Consider the following 22,502-nt stretch of genomic DNA (forward strand, 5'->3'; position numbering starts at 1 on the left):
AGATGTCATTAGAAAAGTTATGATTTGCTGAATATGATCCTGCTATTTGTATACATGTATCATTTTTGTATCTGAAGTTATAAATATTAACTGTGTACCTGTATTTCAAATGTTTGCTCATGTGGTAACACCCACAAGGTATTTAGCCTGCACATCCTGAAGGGACTATTCATGATAAATGGCCCATCCAGGAACTCAAAATGGACCATGGGATGTGCCTATCTATATTTAATGGACTTTCCTGTGAACATTCTAACTAGAGTATGGGTGATGGCCTGTCCTATGACTAAGCAAAGCATGCACAGACACGTGACTTGCCCATGTGACTCCAAACACCATCTTGTTACCTGTAATTTTCCTCAATGAGAACAATGAGTTTCACTTCACTTGGCAAAAGCTATAAAAAGGCCCTGGAAATATCTCCATTTGGCCTCTTTCCTGCTCAAACCTCTGCACTATGGACTTATACTAATGGGAGCATTCTAACCAAGGGTCTCAGGCCCTTCCAATGATTTGGAAGCAACCAGAGACTTAAGCCAGAAGTTTATTCCATCACTGCTACAAGCCTGATCTAAGAACTTTGCATTTATTCTATGTATTTGATTCCTTTAACCAATTTTAACTCTCACTTGCCTTTCTTTTTATAAATAAACTTTTAGATATTGGATACTAAAGGATTGTCAATAGCATGATTATTGGGTAAGATCTGAGTTATATATTGACCTTGGTATGTGACTGGTTCTTTGGGATCAGAAGAAAGATGAAACCGGTTTTAAATAACCACTTCTCATTAAGTCTAGCATCTGGGTGTTGAATCCAGGACTGGAATACCTAAGGAGGCTGCATTTCTGACTTCTTGTTAGCCAGTGTGGTGAGACAGAAGTTTACTTTTGTTGCTGGATTGGTATATCTCACGGAAGAATAACCACCAGTTTTGGGGTGTGTCTGCACTTTTTCCCAGCAGCTTGTCCTGAATTTGGTATTCTATGTTGTGATGCACGGAGACAGTGACATGTAAGGTAGTGATAGGCCATGAAAGACCTCGACAGTGAAGATAAGCGGCTTACACTTGATATGATGGAGATGGGGGATACAGGCTCTCCTGGCTCCGCTCCCGTTAGAGTATGTCTGCACAACACCAGGGAGCGGGGCTTTCAGCCAGGGTCCACAGACTTGTTGTAGGCACGGCCGGCCGAGGTTGGTCACTCTCCGGGCCGGCGGCGAACCAGCTGAGCAGCGGGGGACAGCAGAGCAGCACACAGCAGGAGTTTGCCTGGGAGTTCGCCTGGAGTGAGCCCAGGGAGGCTTACATCTTGTCAACTTCTCTGAGGAAGCTCATAGTAGGAAAGTGATATCGAAGGGGGGGGTTCAGCTGTTGTGACCTGCACTGGATGTGCCATGTTTGTCTTTCTTCCACAGGACAGAAGCGACTTTGTCTGTACAAAGTGCAAGCTGGTCTCCATATTGGAAGAGAAGATTGAAGGTCTGGAGCAACAGATAACGACCCTGCGTTGCATACGAGAATCTGAGGATTTTCTGGACAAGTGTCAGGATATGCTTCTACGGGCGCAAAGCTCTAAAGATTTAGAGCAGGTTGCACAGCGGAGCCAAGAGGCCAGTGAAGAAGCTTGGCAACATGTGACCTCCAGAAGAAGAAGGGGGAATGTCCGGGTTCCAGCAACGCAGACACAGGTAACTAACCGCTTTCATGTTCTCTCCACAGGTACCATTGCGGAGAGTGGACCAGACGATACGTCTGGGGGGAGAAAGCAGAAGGAGACTCCGCTGGTTGGAAGGCATGAGATGCGATGTCCTGAGGTTGGGGGTTCCACGACCACCACTCCCAAGAGAAGGAGGCGGGTGGTGGTGGTCGGGGACTCTCTCCTCCGGGGGACTGAGTCATCTATCTGCCGCCCTGACTGGGAAAACCGAGAAGTCTGCTGCTTGCCAGGGGCTAAGATTCGCGATGTGACGGAGAGACTGCCAAGACTCATCAAGCCCTCGGATCGCTACCCCTTCCTGCTTCTCCACGTGGGCACCAATGATACTGCCAAGAATGACCTTGAGCGGATCACTGCGGACTACGTAGCTCTGGGAAGAAGGATAAAGGAGTTTGAGGCGCAAGTGGTGTTCTCGTCCATCCTCTCCGTGGAAGGAAAAGGCCGGGGCAGGGACCGTCGAATCGTGGAAGTCAACGAATGGCTACGCAGGTGGTGTCGGAGAGAAGGCTTTGGATTCTTTGACCATGGGATGGTGTTCCATGAAGGAGGAGTGCTGGGCAGAGATGGGCTCCATCTTACAAAGAGAGGGAAGAGCATCTTTGCGAGCAGGCTGGCTAACCTAGTAAGGAGGGCTTTAAACTAGGTTCACCGGGGGAAGGAGACCAAAGCCCTGAGGTAAGTGGGAAAACGGGATACCGGGAGGAAACACAGGCAGGAACGTCTGTGAGGGGAGGGCTCCTGCATCATACTGAGAATGAGGGGCAATCAGCAGGTTCTCTCAAGTGCTTATATACGAATGCACAAAGCCTTGGAAACAAGCAGGGAGAACTGGAGGTCCTGGTGATGTCAGGGAATTATGACGTGATTGGAATAACAGAGACTTGGTGGGATAACTCACATGACTGGAGTACTGTCATGGATGGTTATAAACTGTTCAGGAAGGACAGGCAGGGCAGAAAAGGTGGGGGAGTAGCACTGTATGTAAGGGAGCAGTATGACTGCTCAGAGCTCCGGTACGAAACTGCAGAAAAACCTGAGTGTCTCTGGATTAAGTTTAGAAGTGTGAGCAACAAGAGTGATGTAGTGGTGGGAGTCTGCTATAGACCACCGGATCAGGGGGATGAGGTGGATGAGGCTTTCTTCCGGCAACTCGCAGAAGCTACTAGATCGCACGCCCTGGTTCTCATGGGTGACTTTAATTTTCCTGATATTTGCTGGGAGAGCAATACAGCGGTGCATAGACAATCCAGGAAGTTTTTGGAAAGCGTAGGGGACAATTTCCTGGTGCAAGTGCTAGACGAGCCAACTGGGGGGGAGCTTTTCTTGACCTGCTGCCCACAAACAGGGAAGAATTAGTGGGGGAAGCAAAAGTGGATGGGAATCTGGGAGGCAGTGACCATGAGATGGTCGAGTTCAGGATCCTGACACAGGGAAGAAAGGTAAGCAGCAGGATACGGACCCTGGACTTCAGGAAAGCAGACTTTGACTCCCTCAGGGAGCAGATGGGTAAGATCCCCTGGGGGACTAACATGAAGGGGAAAGGAGTCCAGGAGAGCTGGCTGTATTTCAAGGAATCCCTGTTGAGGTTACAGGGACAAACCATCCCGATGAGTCGAAAGAATAGTAAATATGGCAGGCGACCAGCTTGGCTTAATGGTGAAATCCTAGCGGATCTTAAACATAAAAAAGAAGCTTACAAGAAGTGGAAGGTTGGACATATGACCAGGGAAGAGTATAAAAATATTGCTCGGGCATGTAGGAATGAAATCAGGAGGGCCAAATCGCACCTGGAGCTGCAGCTAGCAAGAGATGTCAAGAGTAACAAGAAGAGTTTCTTCAGGTATGTTGGCAAGAAGAAAGCCAAGGAAAGTGTGGGCCTCTTACTGAATGAGGGAGGCAACCTAGTGACAGAGGATGTGGAAAAAGCTAATGTGCTCAATGCTTTTTTTGCCTCTGTCTTCACTAACAAGGTCAGCTCCCAGACTGCTGCGCTGGGCATCGCACCGTGGGGAGTAGATGGCCAGCCCTCTGTGGAGAAAGAGGTGGTTAGGGACTATTTAGAAAAGCTGGACGTGCACAAGTCCATGGGGCCGGACGAGTTGCATCCGAGAGTGCTAAAGGAATTGGCAGATGTGATTGCAGAGCCATTGGCCATTATCTTTGAAAACTCGTGGCGAACGGGGGAAGTCCCAGATGACTGGAAAAAGGCTAATGTAGTGCCAATCTTTAAAAAAGGGAAGAAGGAGGATCCTGGGAACTACAGGCCAGTCAGCCTCACCTCAGTCCCTGGAAAAATCATGGAGCAGGTCCTCAAGGAATCAATCCTGAAGCACTTACACGAGAGGAAAGTGATCAGGAACAGTCAGCATGGATTCACCAAGGGAAGGTCATGCCTGACTAATCTAATCGCCTTCTATGATGAGATTACTGATTCTGTGGATGAAGGGAAAGCAGTGGATGTATTGTTTCTTGACTTTAGCAAAGCTTTTGACACTGTCTCCCACAGTATTCTTGTCAGCAAGTTAAAGAAGTATGGGCTGGATGAATGTACTATAAGGTGGGTAGAAAGTTGGCTAGATTGTCGGGCTCAACGGGTAGTGATCAATGGCTCCATGTCTAGTTGGCAGCCGGTGTCAAGTGGAGTGCCCCAGGGGTCGGTCCTGGGGCCGGTTTTGTTCAATATCTTCATAAATGATCTGGAGGATGGTGTGGATTGCACTCTTAGCAAATTTGCGGATGATACTAAACTGGGAGGAGTGGTAGATACGTTGGAGGGCAGAGATAGGATACAGAGGGACCTGGACAAATTGGAGGATTGGGCCAAAAGAAACCTGATGAGGTTCAATAAGGATAAATGCAGGGTCCTGCACTTAGGACGGAAGAACCCAATGCACAGCTACAGACTAGGGACCGAATGGCTAGGCAGCAGTTCTGAGGAAAAGGACCTAGGGGTTACAGTGGACGAGAAGCTGGATATGAGTCAGCAGTGTGCCCTTGTTGCCAAGAAGGCCAATGGCATTTTGGGATGTATAAGTAGGGGCACAGCGAGCAGATCGAGGGACGTGATCATTCCCCTCTATTCGACATTGGTGAGGCCTCATCTGGAGTACTGTGTCCAGTTTTGGGCCCCACACTACAAGAAGGATGTGGATAAATTGGAGAGAGTCCAGCGAAGGGCAACAAAAATGATTAGGGGTCTGGAACACATGACTTATGAGGAGAGGCTGAGGGAACTGGGATTGTTTAGTCTGCAGAAGAGAAGAATGAGGGGGGATTTGATAGCTGCTTTCAACTACCTGAGAGGTGGTTCCAAAGAGGATGGTTCTAGACTATTCTCAGTGGTAGAAGATGACAGGACAAGGAGTAATGGTCTCAAGTTGCAGTGGGGGAGGTTTAGGTTGGATATTAGGAAAAACTTTTTTACTAGGAGGGTGGTGAAACACTGGAATGCGTTACCTAGGGAGGTGGTAGAATCTCCTTCCTTAGAAGTTTTTAAGGTCAGGCTTGACAAAGCCCTGGCTGAGATGATTTAATTGGGGATTGGTCCTGCTTTGAGCAGGGGGTTGGACTAGATGACCTCTTGAGGTCCCTTCCAACCCTGATATTCTATGATTCTGTCAGGTGTGTCAGGGAATTAGCCTGTCTGAGCAAAGAGTTCAATAGCAAGGCCCAGGCCCTGAGTCAAGGCGGGGCAACAGCCAGTCAGTAGCTCAGGGCCCTCAGGCAGGGGCTGAGCAAAGGCAGAGCTCAATAGCAAACCCAGGCTTCTGGCTCCGAGTGGCCTGGGAGAGGGGGAGACTGCCACCTGCAAGATGGGTGGCAGGGGGGACGCAGGCCCTCTCACTCCCCTGCATCCCAGCCCGGGGCCCTAGCAGCAGCAGAAGACCCGCTGCTGGGTCAGTGGGGATCCTGGCCTCAACACACTGACATTGGCTCTGGCAGTGTTGCAGCCTGACTAGGGTCGGCTGCCCCAGGCTACTTCCTACCTCTCCCTCTAGAGGTATCTTGGTCTGGCCGGCATCCTCCAAGGGGTCACACACCATGGGCTCCTCGGGGTAACTGGCGCTCGGTTGGCTTGGCGGCTCCTCGGAGTAACTGGTGAACAGCAAGCTTGGCAGCATCTCTGGGCTCGGGCTAGCATCAGGCATTGGCTGGTCTGGCCAGTCCTCAGGTTGGCCGTCGTGGTCTCATGGCTGGGAGCTCTGCCACATGCATCTGGCCTTTCCGGTGGCTGTGTTTCAACTGAGCTCTGGGGTCGGGCGTATATACTTCCGGTCCTGCACCTTGACCTCTGAGGGGCGGGCGCAGGGTTTGCTGGCTCTGCCCACTTTGGCATCCAGAGAGGCTCGTCCCTCTCCGGGGTGGCAGGAAACCAGACCACCTCGCTACACTTGTGTTAATGATGCTCAGGCTAGCACATTAAAAATAGCTGTGTAGACATTGCAGCTCAGCCTGGAGGCTCAGGCTCCCAAGCCTACCCCTGGTTTGAGAGACCGAGCTCAGCCCAACATCTACACAGTTACAAAAAGCCCACAAGCACAAGTGTGCAGACCCAGGCTGGGAGGATCTCTCCCAGAGGCAGTGTAGACATACCCATCATGTGCTACTTCTTAGGCTCTGCTTTTACCAAGGCTGATCCCCACAGCTCCACTACTCTGAGACAGGCCTTCTGGAGACAGTACCCCTTTGTGTCATGATGGCACTTCAGTGAATCCAAATGATTTGAGACTCCTCCTAAACACCATCTCCTCTGGGGTGCTGAAGCCATAAAAAATGGTTACCTAGCTTTCGTAATTATTGTTCTTCAAGATGGATTGCTCATGTCCATTCCATTTTAGGTGTGCATGGTTGGAGATTATTGCCTTAGTGGTACCCGTAGAGTCAGCTGTGGTGCCCTCTGGAGTGCCGCACTCATGCAGCAGAATATCAAGCTCAATCAGCCCTACGCCCTCTGAGTTCCTTCTTGCCGACAACTCCGACAGAGGGGCAGGAGGGAGGGTAATGGAATGGACATGAGGTATATATCTCGAAGAACAGTTATGAAAGGTAGGTAACCATTTTTCTTCTTTGAGTGCTTACTCAGATCGATTCCACTCTTGGTGACTCACGAGAAGTATCCTCAGAGGCAGGCTCGGAGTTCACAGTCTTGGAGCTTGCAGTATTGCCTTGCCACGCTTGCTGGGTAAGAGCGTAATGAAATGCAAACATGTAGACATACGACCAGGTTGCAGCCAGACAGATTTCTTGGATCAGCACATGCACCAGGAAGGCTGCTGATGACACCTGTGCCCTAGCAGAGTGAGCTATCATGATAGTCGGCAGGGGCACCTTTGCCAGTTCATAAGAGTAGTGGATGCAGGCCGTGATCCAAGACAAGATTCTCTGGGCAGACACTGGGCAACCCTTCATCCTGTCTGTTACAGCAACCAACAACTGTGTTGAATTTCAGAACTGCTTTGTTCTATCTATGTAGAAGGCCTGAGCCCATCTGACGTCCAGGGTATGCAGCCTGCCTTCCTCATCCATTGCATGAGGCTTTGGACAAAAGACCGGTAAGTATATGTCTTGACCAGTATGAAACCGTGAGATGACCTTGGGCAGAAAAGCTGGGTGCGGACGCAGCTGGACCTTGTCCTTATAGAAGACCGTATAAGCTGGCTCCCACGTGAGCATGCTGATCTTGGACACCCTACGGGCCAAAGTTATAGCGACCAAGAAGGAGACCTTCCAGGAGAGAAGCAGGAGTGAGCAGGAAGCAAAAGGTTCAAAAGCGGACTCATGAGCCTTGACAGCACAAGATTAAGGTCCCAAGGGGAGACCGGATCCCAGACATGAGGGTAGAGGTGCTCCAAACCTTTCAAGAACTGTGCCATCATGGTACGGGCGAAGACCGTCCTGCTTTGAAACGGAGGGTGGAACGATAAAATGGCCACCAGGTGTACCCTGAACAAAAAATAGCGACAGACCCTGGAGCTTAAGATGCAGCAAAAAGTCCAGGATGTGCTGCAGTGGGGCCTCTTCAGCAAAAATGTGTTGATCGAGACCCAACAAGTGAACCGCTTCCACTTTGCCACGTAGGTAGCCATGGTGGAGGGTTTCCTGCTGCCCAGCAGGACCTGCTAGACACCAGCAGAGCACTCCCATTCATCCATACTTAGCCACGCAGAAGCCAAGCTTTCAGGTGCAGTGTTGCCAGGTACAGATGCAGCAGATTGCCACGGTTCTGGGACAGCAGATCTAACCGAAGAGGCAGTTGCAGCGGGATGGCTGCCAAAAGAGTCAACAGCATGCCGAACCAGTGTTGGCAAGGCTATGCGGGGGATACGAGGATGACATTCACTTTGTCTTGCCTCCTCTTTAGCAGGACTTTGTGGATTAAAGGCACCAACGTGAAGGCATACATCAGCGCTCCCGCCCACTGAATCGAGAAGGAGTCTCACAGGGAGCTTTTATCCCTTCCCTGCAGAGAACAGAACACGTGGCACTTTCTGTTCTGCCTGGATGCAAACAGGTCCACCTGCAGCATCCCCCACCTGTGGGGGATTAGGTTGTCCACCTCTGGATGGAGTGACCATTCGTGGTGAGATGAGAAGGTCCTGCTGAGGTGATCTGCCAGGACTTTCTTGGTTCCAGGCAGGTGGACGGCTACCAGATGAATGGCATGCCACACACAAAAGTCCCAGAGGCTGAGCGTCTCCCATAAAAGGGCTGAACACCCGGCACTGCCCTGCCTGTTGATGTAATATATTGAGATGGTATTGTCCCTCAGGACCTGCATGTCCGAGACCAGGATGAGTGATGGGGACAGGGTCATTAAGGGAACTCCTTGCAGCACCAATTTGGGATCCAGTCACCAGTCCAGGGATGAGAGGATGTGGCTCGGCACCATGACCACTCGGTCCAGGGCATGCCTGCTGGGGATATAGACTGAGGCCAGCCACGCTTGCAGAGGCCACAGATGAAATCGAGTATGGCTGACTACGTAAGTGCATGTGGCCCATCAGTCGCAGACATGTGTTGGCCATGGTGAGCAGATGGTTCTTTATGTGGGAAATCAGGTCCCACATGGCCCAAAAATGCACCTCCAGAAGGCAGGCCCTGGCCCACAAGGAGTCAAGAACTGCTCCAATAAATTCTATGCATTGGATTGGCATCAACATGACTTTTCTGTTTTTATTAGCAGGCCCAGGTCACTGCAGGTGGAGCACACCAGATTGAGGCTCCTTTGCACAAGTCCTGGAGACTTGCCCTTGATGAACCAGTCGTTGAGACACGGGAAGATCTGGGCTGCTCGACGTGTCAGGCAAGCTGCCACTGGCGTCACACCAAAGGGCAGCACTGTGAACTGGAAGTGGCGCCTGGCCACCATGAAACACAGAAAATGCCTGTGTCCCAGGAATATGTAGACATGAAAATCTACATATCCCTGCATATGTCTAAGACCTTTTATCTAGACCAACAGACAATGGAAGAATGGCATATGGGGGTTTTCAATTTGTACCCACAGACTTAACAGGTACACCACAAGGAAACTTGTGTGCGAATATACATGTCATCAATATGCACAAACATACTAGCCTATGGAGTAAGCATACCCTAACATTTTGTGGGTGAGGAATGAAATTTGGGCATAGAAGGAAAGATTTCCAGCACTTGTGCCCTATAAAAGAGGTAACCCACCTCACTAGGGTATTCTTTTTCTATTCTCTCTCTATTCCTCTTCTATCTATTATGACTACTACTATTAGTAGGCTACTCTTGTTCTTCTTAAACTTTAAGTTTCAAGGGAACTAGGCTAAGCTTGGTTTCCCTAAGTTTTTATTCTTAGTTTGTTCATTAGGTTCTGATTTTAAGTTTAAGTTAGTCAAGTAAACCCTAAGTTAGTTTTGATAGATCTTAGTATTAGTTTTTCTAAGCACGGCATCCATCACTCAAGAACTGAGAAACCTGAACCACAAGGCTGGTCCTGTGTCTGTTACAACCAGGTTATCAAGGAAGGGTGTGAGTATATTAACCAAAGCTTTGTTGCATATAATACGATACTATCATATGTATCTTTTGAATAGCAGTAATGCAATTGTAACTTTGTAAGTCTGAGTATTTTACCATTTACTATTATTGATTTTAATAAAAAGTCTTTAAGGCTCTATCTGCCTCAGTGTGAGCTTCCTGTCATACCTCCGAGGGTCCTTTGTAAATTCTGTGGAGCCTGATTCAGGACAAGAACTTTTATCTTCTCATCGAACAGACTGGCAAGCCTAAACCCCATAATATTAATAATTAATTATTAATATTATTAATTAAATTAAAACATTAATTTAAATTGATGAATTAAATTAATATTAGTACACCCTAGATCAGGTTACAAAACCCAGGAGACTGCAGAATGCCCCACCTGGGACAAAGTTCCTGCTGGGACCCTAACGACTAACTAACAAACACTTTACTACTACTTAACTACTATTGTATACAAACTATGTACAAAGGCCTTAAGGCACAAAGTTCATAAGAGGAAAAAAATGCTAGCTCTTGCTAAGCAAGGAAGGCACTCCATCTAATCACCATGGGTGGTAAGAAAGAACTGAGAGGGCATAGGGCCAGCAGCACCTGATAGACCGCTGCATGAGTGCGGCACTCCAGAGGGCACAAACAGCCGACCCTACGGGTACCGCTAAGGCAAAAATCTCTGACGACCATGCACGTGGGCACGCACACACCTAGAAAGGAATCGACATGAGCAAGCTCTTGAAGAACACAGGATTTACAGATCGCATGGTTAGTTTGGTAAAGCAAAACTGAACTCTGAATTCATTTTGGCAGTCATCTGCCCAGCTTTTCAAAAGCCGCATGGACTTCATTTCCTTCCCTCTCAGTCTCCTTGTCTAACTCTTTTTGCCCTTTGTCATAAATATAAAGGGAAGGGTAACCACCTTTCTGTCCACAGTGCTATAAAATCCCTCCTGGCCAGAGGAAAAGCCCTTTCACCTGTAAAGGGTTAAGAACATAAGATAACCTCGCTGGCACCTGACCAAAATGACCAATGAGGAGACAAGATACTTTCAAAGCTGGAGGGGGGGGAACAAAGGGTCTGTCTGTCTGTGTGATGCTTTTGCCGGGAACAGATCAGGAATGCAGCTTAGAACTCCTGTAAAAAGTTAGTAAGTAATCTATCTAGAAATGTGTTAGATTTCCTTTTGTTTAATGGCTGGTAAAACTGTTGTGCTGAATGGCATGTATATTCCTGTTTTTGTGTCTTTTTGTAATTTAAGGTTTTGCCTAGAGCGATTCTCTATGTTTTGAATCCGATTACCCTGTAAGGTATTTACCATCCTGATTTTTACAGAGGTGATTCTTTTACCTTTTCCTAATTAAAATTCTTCTTTTAAGAACCTGATTGATTTTTCATTGTTCTTAAGATCCAAGGGTTTGGGTCTGTGTTCACCTGTACAAATTGGTGAGGATTTTTATCAAGCCTTCCCCAGGAAAGGGGGTGTAGGGCTTGGGGGAAGACATCTCCAAGTGGGCTCTTTCCCTGTTCTTTGTTTAACACACTTGGTGGTGGAAGCATAGGGTTCAAGGAAAAGGCAAAGTTTGTACCTTGGGGAAGTTTTCAACCAAAGCTGGTAAGAATAAGCTCAGGGGGTCTTTCATGCAGGTCCCCACATCTGTACCCTAGAGTTCAGAGTGGGGAAGGAACCTTAACACCCTTGATGACAGCAAACTTATGGCTGACAGATATTTGTCTAACTAGTTTTTAAAAACCTCCAGTGACTGGGATTCCAACACCTCTCTCGTGACCTATTCCAGTACTTATCGATTCTCAAGGTTGGAAAGGTTTTCCTAATATCCAACCTAAGCACCCCTTGCTGTAAATCAAGCCAATTACTTCTCCTACCCCAGTGCACATTGAGAAAAATTGATCACCACCCTCTGTACAGCAGCCTTTAACATAGCTGAAGACCAGCCCCCAAGTCATCTTTTCTCAAAACTAAACATGACCAATTCTTTTAACCTTTCCTCACAGGTCACAATTTAGAATAGTGAGCTAGCTTTGTGGATGTTGAATTCTCAATGGATATGAGCAGGGCATGATTGCATTTGTCAAGGGAGAGAAAAGAATGGTGCATTAATTCAGACAGGAGACGATGAGAGCCTGGATAAGAGTTTTAGCTGTGTTGATGGATAGGAAAGCCTGTATCTTAGGGACGTTATTGCAGAAAGAAAATACAAGATATAAGCTGCACGGGAGGTCCTAGAAAGAGTCCTGTGTTGCAGCATATGTGCAGTGTACAGATGTAAGTGAGAGAAAGGATGGTGGTCTCAGTCCCTGGAAAAATCATGGAGCAGGTCCTCAAAGAATCAATCCTGAAGCACTTACATGAGAGGAAAGTGATCAGGAACAGTCAGCATGGATTCACCAAGGGAAGGTCATGCCTGACTAATCTAATCGCCTTTTATGATGAGATTACTGGTTCTGTGGATGAAGGGAAAGCAGTGGATGTATTGTTTCTTGACTTTAGCAAAGCTTTTGACACGGTCTCCCACAGTATTCTTGTCAGCAAGTTAAGGAAGTATGGGCTGGATGAATGCACTATAAAGGTGGGTAGAAAGCTGGCTAGATTGTCGGGCTCAACGGGTAGTGATCAATGGCTCCATGTCTAGTTGGCAGCCGGTGTCAAGTGGAGTGCCCCAGGGGTCGGTTTTGTTCAATATCTTCATAAATGATCTGGAGGATGGTGTGGATTGCACTCTCAGCAAATTTGCTGATGATACTAAACTGGGAGGAGTGGTAGATACGCTGGAGGGGAGGGATAGGATACAGAAGGACCTAGACAAATTGGAGGATTGGGCCAAAAGAAATCTGATGAGGTTCAATAAGGATAAGTGCAGGGTCCTGCACTTAGGATGGAAGAATCCAATGCACCGCTACAGACTAGGGACCGAATGGCTAGGCAGCAGTTCTGCGGAAAAGGACCTAGGGGTGACAGTGGACGAGAAGCTGGATATGAGTCAACAGTGTGCCCTTGTTGCCAAGAAGGCCAATGGCATTTTGGGATGTATAAGTAGGGGCATAGCGAGCAGATCGAGGGACGTGATCGTTCCCCTCTATTCGACACTGGTGAGGCCTCATCTGGAGTACTGTGTCCAGTTTTGGGCCCCACGCTACAAGAAGGATGTGGATAAATTGGAGAGAGTCCAGCGAAGGGCAACAAAAATGATTAGGGGTCTAGAGCACATGACTTATGAGGAGAGGCTGAGGGAGCTGGGATTGTTTAGTCTGCAGAAGAGAAGAATGAGGGGGGATTTGATAGCTGCTTTCAACTACCTGAAAGGGGGTTCCAAAGAGGATGGCTCTAGACTGTTCTCAATGGTAGCAGATGACAGAACGAGGAGTAATGGTCTCAAGTTGCAATGGGGGAGGTTTAGATTGGATATTAGGAAAATCTTTTTCACTAAGAGGGTGGTGAAACACTGGAATGCGTTACCTAGGGAGGTGGTAGAATCTCCTTCCTTAGAGGTTTTTAAGGTCAGGCTTGACAAAGCTCTGGCTGGGATGATTTAACTGGGAATTGGTCCTGCTTCGAGCAGGGGGTTGGACTAGATGACCTTCTGGGGTCCCTTCCAACCCTGATATTCTATGATTCTGCAGTGATACAGAAAGGAGGTGCGGGGTGGCTTGGGGGAATATCAAGACCTGTATTCTGGCCATTTTAGCTTTTGAACTTGAGCTGATAGCCAGACATCTATGAGGAAGTGTCAGAGAGACAGGCTGAGATTTCAGTTTGGGGAGAAAGACAGGTCTGGAGCAGAGAGTTACATCTGTGAGTTGCCAGCAGAGACGGTAGCCAAATTTGTGTTTGTGGATGAGATTACCAGAGATAAGGTACAGAAGAAAAAGAGAAGCAGACCAAGGACAGAGCTTGTGTAAGGCCTGTAGAAAACTGGAGTGGGGATGAGGAGGATTGTCCAAGGACACACTGAAGGAGAGATCAGAGAAGTAGGAGGAGAAGCAGGAGAGGATAAGGGAAGATCATATTTCAAGAAGACGACCATGGTCAATAGTGTCAAGAGACAGCTGATGGGTCAAGGAGGAGGATGAAGTACTGGCTGAGCTTCATTAGAGACTTTGGCAAAAGCAGCCTCAGTGAAGTGCTACAATCTCCGGCTTCCTGAAACCGGTAGTTCCTACCCCCACCAGACCTTCCTACTTCCTAGACCAACCACTCTCCAACCCCGTCATTCCCCTGTCCCTCTAACTGCAGTGTTCCCCACTCCCAGTTAACCCACTCCCTACCCAACCCTCCCTCAACAACAGCACCACTGCTGGGCCCTCCACCTCCCTTTTCCCCATTCCCAGTCCCCCATTTGCCCAGCTCACATCATTACCAGCTCAAGGGAGCTCCTCTCCCTGACACCCTCCATCCACCTCCTTCCATTGTGTTGGGATATTTTAGGGTTAAGTATAACAATAAGCTGCTAATGTGCTAACATGGCATTGGGGACAAAGGCATATGTAGGCAGCATTTCTTTGTCTAATACATAAGTTGCAGATTCTTCCCTTCTCTGTTGCTTGTAAGCACTGATAAGGATGCAGCTGCAGGAGAAATGTCCTTTGTGTAAAAGAAGGTAAAAGGAATGTTATCTTCCCCTCCCTCCCTTTCCCAGCTACATAAACAAGCCCTGGCTCATGGCCCCTTCCTCCCTCCCTCTCCTAAGAACTGTTAATTAAGGAAATTTGTAGCAACAATCACTGCAAAGAAATGTATTTTCAAGGTAAAAATGTGTGTATAATATGCGTAATGCTGTAATCAGTCAATGGGGTGGGTATAATCATGGTATGGGTGTTTCTATTACTTAATACGGGTTTTGGGGGTGTTGTAACAGATGTAGGTGTGTATTTACTAACATAAACAAAAAGTGTGTTGTAACTAATTCAGTGCTTACTGGACAATTGGGTATCACAATAAAGGATTCCATCTACTCAATCCACCTCTGGGGCAACCTGCTCTTTTTCTTCTAACACACTGTACCCAAACATCCCTGATTTTCTCTAATGTTAGTCCTCCCACCCCATTCCCCTTCATCCCCTCTGCTCTCAGCCCTCCCACCTACGTGTCACTCCATGAACACCAGCTCCCCATCATCTTTCTCCCCTCCTCATCCTCTCCCTTGTCTCAAAGACTCCTGAATGAGACCCTCACACTGTCTCCAGTCCACAGATGGGTGCACCTGATTGCCACATTCTCCATGCATTTAGAAAATTATCATAACAGACCACCAGCTGCACTAGATTTAAGGTTCAGCATTACTTTCTGTTTAAAGGCCAACTATTTTAATTTCTCTAAAATGTACATGCTTACTCACATTGGCCTGAAATACACTGTTCATCATGTGGGTGCAGGACAGGGTTAGTATTCCAAAGATGGGGTTAATTGCTCCAGAGGTTCCTGAGCTACAGCCCTCTGAAAACAAGCTTTTGACCAAAAATCACCTTGCTCTGATAACATTCTCTTGCACACAACTGAGGCTCAGAACTGTGTTTCTGATTATCCCCCAACTGCTCGACACTTGGCATCTCGCTCAGCTGGTGTACAGTGCACACTGCCTGTTTGGGGGAGCAGTACCAAACAAGTTAATAACTATAGTGCTTGGAGCTTCAGATCAGCAAAAGCCAAACAGATAAGAACGTAAGAGGCCACACTGGGTCAGAACAATTGCCCATCTAGTGCAGTATCCTGTCTTCCGGTAGTAGCCAATGCCAGATGCTTCAGAGGGAATGAACAGAAGGAGCTTTTCAAGTGATCCATCTCCTGTCATCCACTCACAGCACATGGCAGTTAGAGGCTTAGGGCCACCCAGAGCATAGGGTTGCATCTCTGACCATCTTGGCTAGTAGCAGTTGATCGACCTATCCTGTATGAATTTATCTAACTCTTTTTAACCCAGTTATAATTACAGCCTTCACAACATCCCCTGGCAATGAGTTCCACAGGATGACTTTTGTTCCTTTTGTTTGTTATAAATCTGCTGCCTATTAACTTCATCACGTGACCCCTGGCTCTTGTGCTATGCAAAGGGGTAAATAACACTTCCTTATCCATTTTCTCCACACCATAGTTCCACCCACCCACACCCCATCACATGAGAGCAGACAGGAAGCATCAGGGTGAGGAGAGAAAAAAAGCCCCCGCCCTCAGCAGAGTGAGGGGGCAGGAGTCTTCACATTCATCACTCACCTACCAGCCAGAGGCTGATACAGGAGATGGAGCCCCCAGCAGAGTCCAGGGACAACTCCCTGGTGTGAATCACAACACCCTCCTCATTGCCAGCAGCTGGATATGAGGGGATGGGGTGTCTTCCCTGAGCTTCACTGGTGGGTGCCCTTTATATCTCACAGCAGCCTCTGGCCAGTAGGTTCAGGCTCCAGTATTGAAGCCTAAATTTCCCTAACCCAGTCCGGGGGGTTGTTTCCTGCTTGGCCAATTAGGGAATTCCCACCCACAAACCATAGGGGTCTGTTGCTGAGATCTAGGCATCACAGTAAACAAATCTCTGCAGATTTATCACACCGTGTCCCTCTCCCTTTCTCCACCCTGTGTATTTCCTGACCCCTCCCACTTCCAGACTAGCCCCCTCAGAAGTGCCCAGTTCTTCTGTATTTACTGCCCTTCTCCCTCCAAAGAGAACCCATCAGCAACTCCCTGATAATCCCTACCTCCAATGGCTCCACTGCAGCCATTTCCTTTCCCTGGCCCCCAGGACAGAATGAGCTGGAGCAAAACATGGATGTTACGCTGCAACCTGCTAGCGCAAAAAGGGCAATTGGGGACATGTCAGAACAGGAAATAATTTCACAGCACAATTCCCTCCAGGCTCTTTCCCTGCACAGGGATGGGGCACAGAGCAGGGGCGGGCAAACTTTTTGGCCTGAGGGACGCATCAGGTTTCTGAAATTGTATGGAGGACCGGTTAGGGGAGGCTGTGCCTCCCCAAACAGCCAGGCATGGCATGGCCCCCACCCCCTATCCCCACCTGCTTCTTGCCCCCAGATGCCCCCCCCCGAAACTCCTGCCCTATCCAACCCTCCCTGTTCCCTGACGGCCCCCCGGGAACCCCTTCCCCATCCACCCCCACTGCTCTCAGTTCCCTGACCCCCTGCCCCTAACTGCCCCCCCTCCGCCCCATCCAACCCCCCACTACTTCCTGACTGCCCCCCCTGGACCCCTGCCCCATCCAACCACCCCTTCTTCCTTACCGCCCCCGGACCCTTCGCCTCTAACTGCACCCCACCCCTAACTGTCCCCCACCATCCCATTCAACCCCACCTCTCCTTCCTGACTGCCCCCCCAGGACCCCTGCCCCCATTCAACCCCCCTGTTCCCTGCCCTCCAACCACCCCATCCCATCCATACCCTTGACCACCCCCTAAACTCCCCTGCCCTCTATCCAACCCCCCCCCCCGCTCCCTGCCCCCTTACCGCACTGCCTGGAGCACCAGTGGCTGGCAGCGCGGCTGCACCAGGACAGGTGGCGTGGCTTTGTGGGAGGGGGGACAGCAGGAGAGGGGCCGCGGGCTAGCCACCCGGACCAGGAGCTCAGGGCCCAGGCCAGATGTGGCCCGTGGGCTGTAGTTTGCCCATCTCTGGTCTAGAGTGTCATGCAAATAGAACAATTCAAAACACAGTAATGGGGGGGGGGGGGCTGTTATCTACCCAGACATCTGTTACAAAAGGAATTCAACCAAACAAAGTGTCCAATAAGTTCTTGGAATGTACAGGGGACACCTGTTTTCTTTGAGAGGATGGAAGCAGTAACTGGAGGATGAAGGAATGCGTTAGGAAACTGAAGGCAGAAAGCAACATGGGCAAAAGTGATGAGAAAATGATCAATGTCATGGTTCTATGAGAAGGAAGGCATGAGAGCAGCAGAATAAGGACAGTGGATGTCCAAAAGGCAGACTACAACCGACACGAAGAACTAGTAGGTGAGGTCCCATGGGAATAAAATCTCAGAGGGAGAAAAGAGTTCAGGAGAGCTGGCTGGCAGTTCCTCAGAGACAATATTAAAGGAGCAGCAGCAAAGGATGTGAAGGAAAGACAGAAAGAGTAAGTGGCCAATATGGTTCTACCATAAGTTCTTTCATGACCAGAAAATAAAAAGGAATCCTATAAAAAGTGGAATCATGGAGAAATTTCTATGGATGAGTACAAAAGAATTGCACAAGCCTGAGGGGACAAAACTGGAAACATTAACTCACAAAATGAGTTAGACCTTGGAAGTGACAAAAAAAGCAATAAGATAAATGTTCTATGAATATATTAGGAGCAAGAGACAGAGGAAGGAAAATGTAGGTCTTCTACTTACCAGAGAAGAAGAAGAATAGATGACATCAACAAGATGAAGATGTTTAATGCCTTTTTACATTCACTAAAAAAATGTAATTGTGACTGGACACTTAATTATTTTTAACCAAGAGGGGGAAGGAACAGAAACCACAATGGGGAAATAAGAGGTTGAAAAAATATGTACATAAGTTAAATTTATTAAAGTCAGCAGGGCCTAATGCAATTCATCCTGGGGTACCTAAGGAATTAGCTGAAGTAATCTTGGAACAGTTAACAATGAACTTGAACAACTCCAGGAGGATGGTTAGGTCCCACAAGACTGGAGAAGAGCAAGAATGAAGACCTGGGGAATAAAGGCCAGTCAAGCCTAATTTAGATACCCAGAAAGAAAAATGTATTAAACAATCAATGTATAAGCACCTAGAGGATAGTAAAGTGATAAGTTATAGCCAGCATAGATTATCAAATACAAACAATGCCAAACCAATCTAATTTCCTGTTTTAACAGGGGTAACTGGCCTTATGAATCCGGGACACACTGTAGACATGACATATCTTTATTTTTGTAAGGCTTTTGACAGAAAACCCCATGACATTCTCATCAGCAAACTAGGGAAATGTAGTGTACTTGAAAGTCTGTACTCAAAGAGTAATTACTAATGACTCGCTGACAAACTGGGAGGATATACCTAATGCTGTCCCACAGGAGCCAATCCTCGATCTGGTACTACTCAATATTTTCATTAATGACTTGGATAATGGAGAGGAGAGTGCACTTATTAAATTTGCAGATGACACCAGGCTGGGAAGAGTTGCAAACATGTTGGAGAACAGGATTAGAATTCAAAATGACCTTTATAAATTAGAGAATTGATCTGAATGAACAAGATGAAATTCAATAAAGGCAAGTGCAAAGTACTACATTTTAGGGAAGGAAAATCCAATGCATGACTACAAACTGGGGACTAACTGGCTAGGGGGCAGTACTACTGAAAAGGATCTGGGGGTTATAATGGATCACAAATTGAATCTGAGCCAGCCATGTGATTCAGTTGTGACAAAGGCTAGTTTAGTACTGGAATAGGTTACCGAGGGAGGTTGTGGAATCGCCATCATTGGAGGTTTTTAAGGACAGGTTGATCAAACACCCCAGTGTTGGGGGCTAGAATGGATTATCTCTCATGGTTTATTCCAGCCCTACAGTTCTCTGATTCTATTCTGAGGAAATATTTGGTCATTTTATTACACCACTGACCCGGCCCACCCCACTAGTACTAAACAGCCAAGACATTTTGAAACCCTTCCAGTAACAGTCTGGGAACCAAATACAAGACAAGAGCAGAACAAAAGGAGTGACTTTGGGGGATTTCCCGACATTGTCCCCAGGGCAGCACACTCCCACAGCAGGGGGCACAGGCAGAGTCAGGAATTGGCTTTTCCTCTCCCTGCACTTCACCTTATTCACTGGAAAGTGAATTTGCCCAGGGATGCTGTGCTAAGTCTGTGTGGGCACGTTAGAGATCTGGGAATCTTTCTCCCCAATTATTTCTCCCACTGCCCCTATCAATCTCTCTCTCCTTTTTCTCTTTGTGTTTCACATCTCCTGTCCCTCCCCCTCTTGCAGACAGACAGCCAGCCATTCCTGGGCGTTCACTCTCCTATGGCTGGATCGGCTCCTGAAATTGCTAAGGGGAGGAGAGATGTGGGGTAAGGAGGGGCTGTTTGTGCACAGTCACTTTCATGCCTATCCCCAGCACATTCCCTGAGGTCTCTATCAATCACCTGGAGTCTCCGGCTCAGATGTTAGTGCGGGAAGAGCCTAGGGCTGGCCCATGGAGCTAATTACAGCTGGAGAAAGTCCTCACCTTGCCTGGGCACAGAGGAAGCTTCACTCCAAGTCACTCCCAAGCCCAGACCCCACCGGGGGAGCAGCAGCTGCTCAGTCCGGGCTCCCAGATCACAATGTGTCTGACCCAGGAAGCTCAACCCTGAGAAGAGAGAGAGACACAGTCAGACAGGGACTGAGGGCTCCCCCTCCTTTAGCAACAATTGAAACCCCCCCACCCCCACAGGGACATATCCTGATTTTATTTGCCCCCATGTTAATCTGGAGTCACTCCATGTTCTTCCTTGAGGTGTCTCTTGATTAACTCTAGTCTCAGTGAGACCAGAAACATGGCTCAGGAGGGATGAGGCCAGAATCCTTTCCTGCTCCCTCATTCCTTCCCCTTTTTCTGAGAAGGATTCATAGCAACAGTTTTCCCTCCAAAACTGGAAGTTCCTCCAGTTTTGAAAATGGGGAGAGAAGCAAAGTCTGTTGTGATTTCATATCAGTAATTGATAAATGGATAGGGAGTTATCAGCAGCCCCTGCCAGCCATTCACATGGTGGGGAGCCCTGGGTGAGGCTTCTTTAACAGAAGAATGGATGGCATGGAGGAGCCAGATTTTGTAAGAAATTTCCATGCCCGGTGACTGGCAGATAATGGCCAATAGGAACCCACTCCAGAGACAACTACATCTCAGCACTGGGCGAAGCAACCCCTCATGGAGACCATTTGTCAGGGGGGTTTGGGATACTGCTGGTGAACATGATAAGGGGAAACTGAGAGGCTAATACAGTAGCATGGAGATTCTCAGCCACTCTGGGTACAGCCAGGGCAGCAAGGAGGCAGTCCTAGAGTGAGTGCTCATCATGTGCCCCCTCAGGAAAAGAAGAGGTTCCAACCAACTGTCCCGTGAGCAGCTGGGAGACACCATTCCCCCAAACAGGGGGAGACCTCTGGCTTTGGTGTATATTAAATATGGGGCGAGTCACTTTCATCAGCAAACACTTTAATGAGGATAAAGAGGGAAAGAAATGAGTCTCAAATGAGAGGAGAAAGTTGACCATTTAACTACCCGCAACTGCCAGTATGGAGAATGACTAAGGCAACAAATTCCCTCCAAAACAGGAGGACTTGATGCAACTAAACATGGGAACGTCTCCAAACACGAGATGCTTTTTAACAGACATTTAATAATTACATGGAAAAAGACAATATCTGACAGCTGATGTCTATGTTAAGTCATTAAAGAGAAAAGGGTGGAAATCTGGAGAATTTTGGATCAATTTTCACAAAGTAGAGCAGAAAGTGGAAAAAATGTGAAGATTTTATATCGATAGTCAATAGTAGGTAAAGAGGTAAAATGAGAGTGAATTTCATATTGTTACTTGACAAATTGAGAGGAAAATGGGAAACATCTGCAAAACTTTTCTACATAGATTCAAAAATTTGAGAAAAGGTCAAAATCTGAGAATATTTTATGTTAATATTTTAATATTAGTGAGACATGGAAAAAATCTCAGGGAATATTAAATTAGAAATAGATAACTAGAGAGAAAGGAGGGCAAGATTTTAGGATATTCTCCGGAAGAAGAGATCTGTGTGTAACTCAGAAATGTATCTCTCTCACCAATTCAAGTGGACCCAATAAAAGATATTACCTCACCCATCTTCTCTTTCTAAATGCAAAGCAATGCACATTGGAGAGAGAAACTAGAGCTACTTATAAACTCGACAGTGGTAAATTAACTATCAACTGTAGCCCATATAGCTAGCTTTAACATTTATTTTATGCAGCAGTAATGCAAGGAACCCACAGACCTGTCTCCTGTACAACACTGGCATCAGCAGTTAGCATAAGGCTTGAGGTCTATGAACTCTGGCACAGATAAATGGCCTAAGGGTCACCCCTAAGGTTTGGGGAACTGGAAATAAGAGTGTCTAAGGGAGAATTTCATCTGTAAAGACACCAGCAGACCAGAGGAACATGAGCTAACACCGGCTTTCAGATAGAACATCCACAGACGTCTGAACACAGGAGAGCCATGGCAACATATTGACACATATGACACCAAGATAAGATCATTAATACACTAACCTACAGGAGCACACCCCAACATAGAAGGGAGAGGAAATACAAACAAGGAAGAGAGGAGAAACCCCTACTGAACATGCATTACACCTAGCGACATCAGCCCAACATATTATAGGCTACACAACCCAAGAAAGGGATCTGCATGTTGCTGTAGACAGGTCAATTAAAAGCTTCATTCAATGCACAGCTGCCAGCAAAAAAGCTAACAACATGTTAGGATTCATAAGGAATCGGATGGAGAATAACTCTAAACATTTGTATATAAATCAAGGGAATTAAAACCAATAGTAAAAGGTTCTATAGCCATACGAATAAGAAGAAAACAAAGAAAGAAGAAGTGGGACTGCTAAACACTGAGGATAGAGTGCAGGTTAAGGATAATCTAGGCATGGCCCAATATCTAAACAAATACTTTGCCTCAGTCTTTAATGAGGCTTGTAGGATTCATACAAGGTTTATGTGCTTGGCAACATTCAGGGCACACCCGGAGTGTTGTGCTGGACCTGTGCACACAC

The 22,502-nt window shown here is 47.4% G+C and overlaps 1 protein-coding gene across 1 annotated transcript in view; it reads right to left on the reverse strand.

Moving 5' to 3' along the window:
* LOC141976044 (uncharacterized) overlaps positions 1 to 22,502 on the reverse strand; it is a 41,351-nt gene that overhangs the window by 13,940 nt on the left and 4,909 nt on the right. The window contains exon 2 of the mRNA XM_074936827.1: positions 19,933 to 20,055. The gene's annotated coding sequence lies outside the window, so the exon portion shown is untranslated. The remainder of the gene's footprint in view (positions 1 to 19,932; positions 20,056 to 22,502) is intronic.

The sequence above is a fragment of the Natator depressus genome, chromosome 22 (genome assembly GCF_965152275.1).
Source record: "Natator depressus isolate rNatDep1 chromosome 22, rNatDep2.hap1, whole genome shotgun sequence".
Lineage (NCBI taxonomy): Eukaryota > Metazoa > Chordata > Testudines > Cheloniidae > Natator > Natator depressus.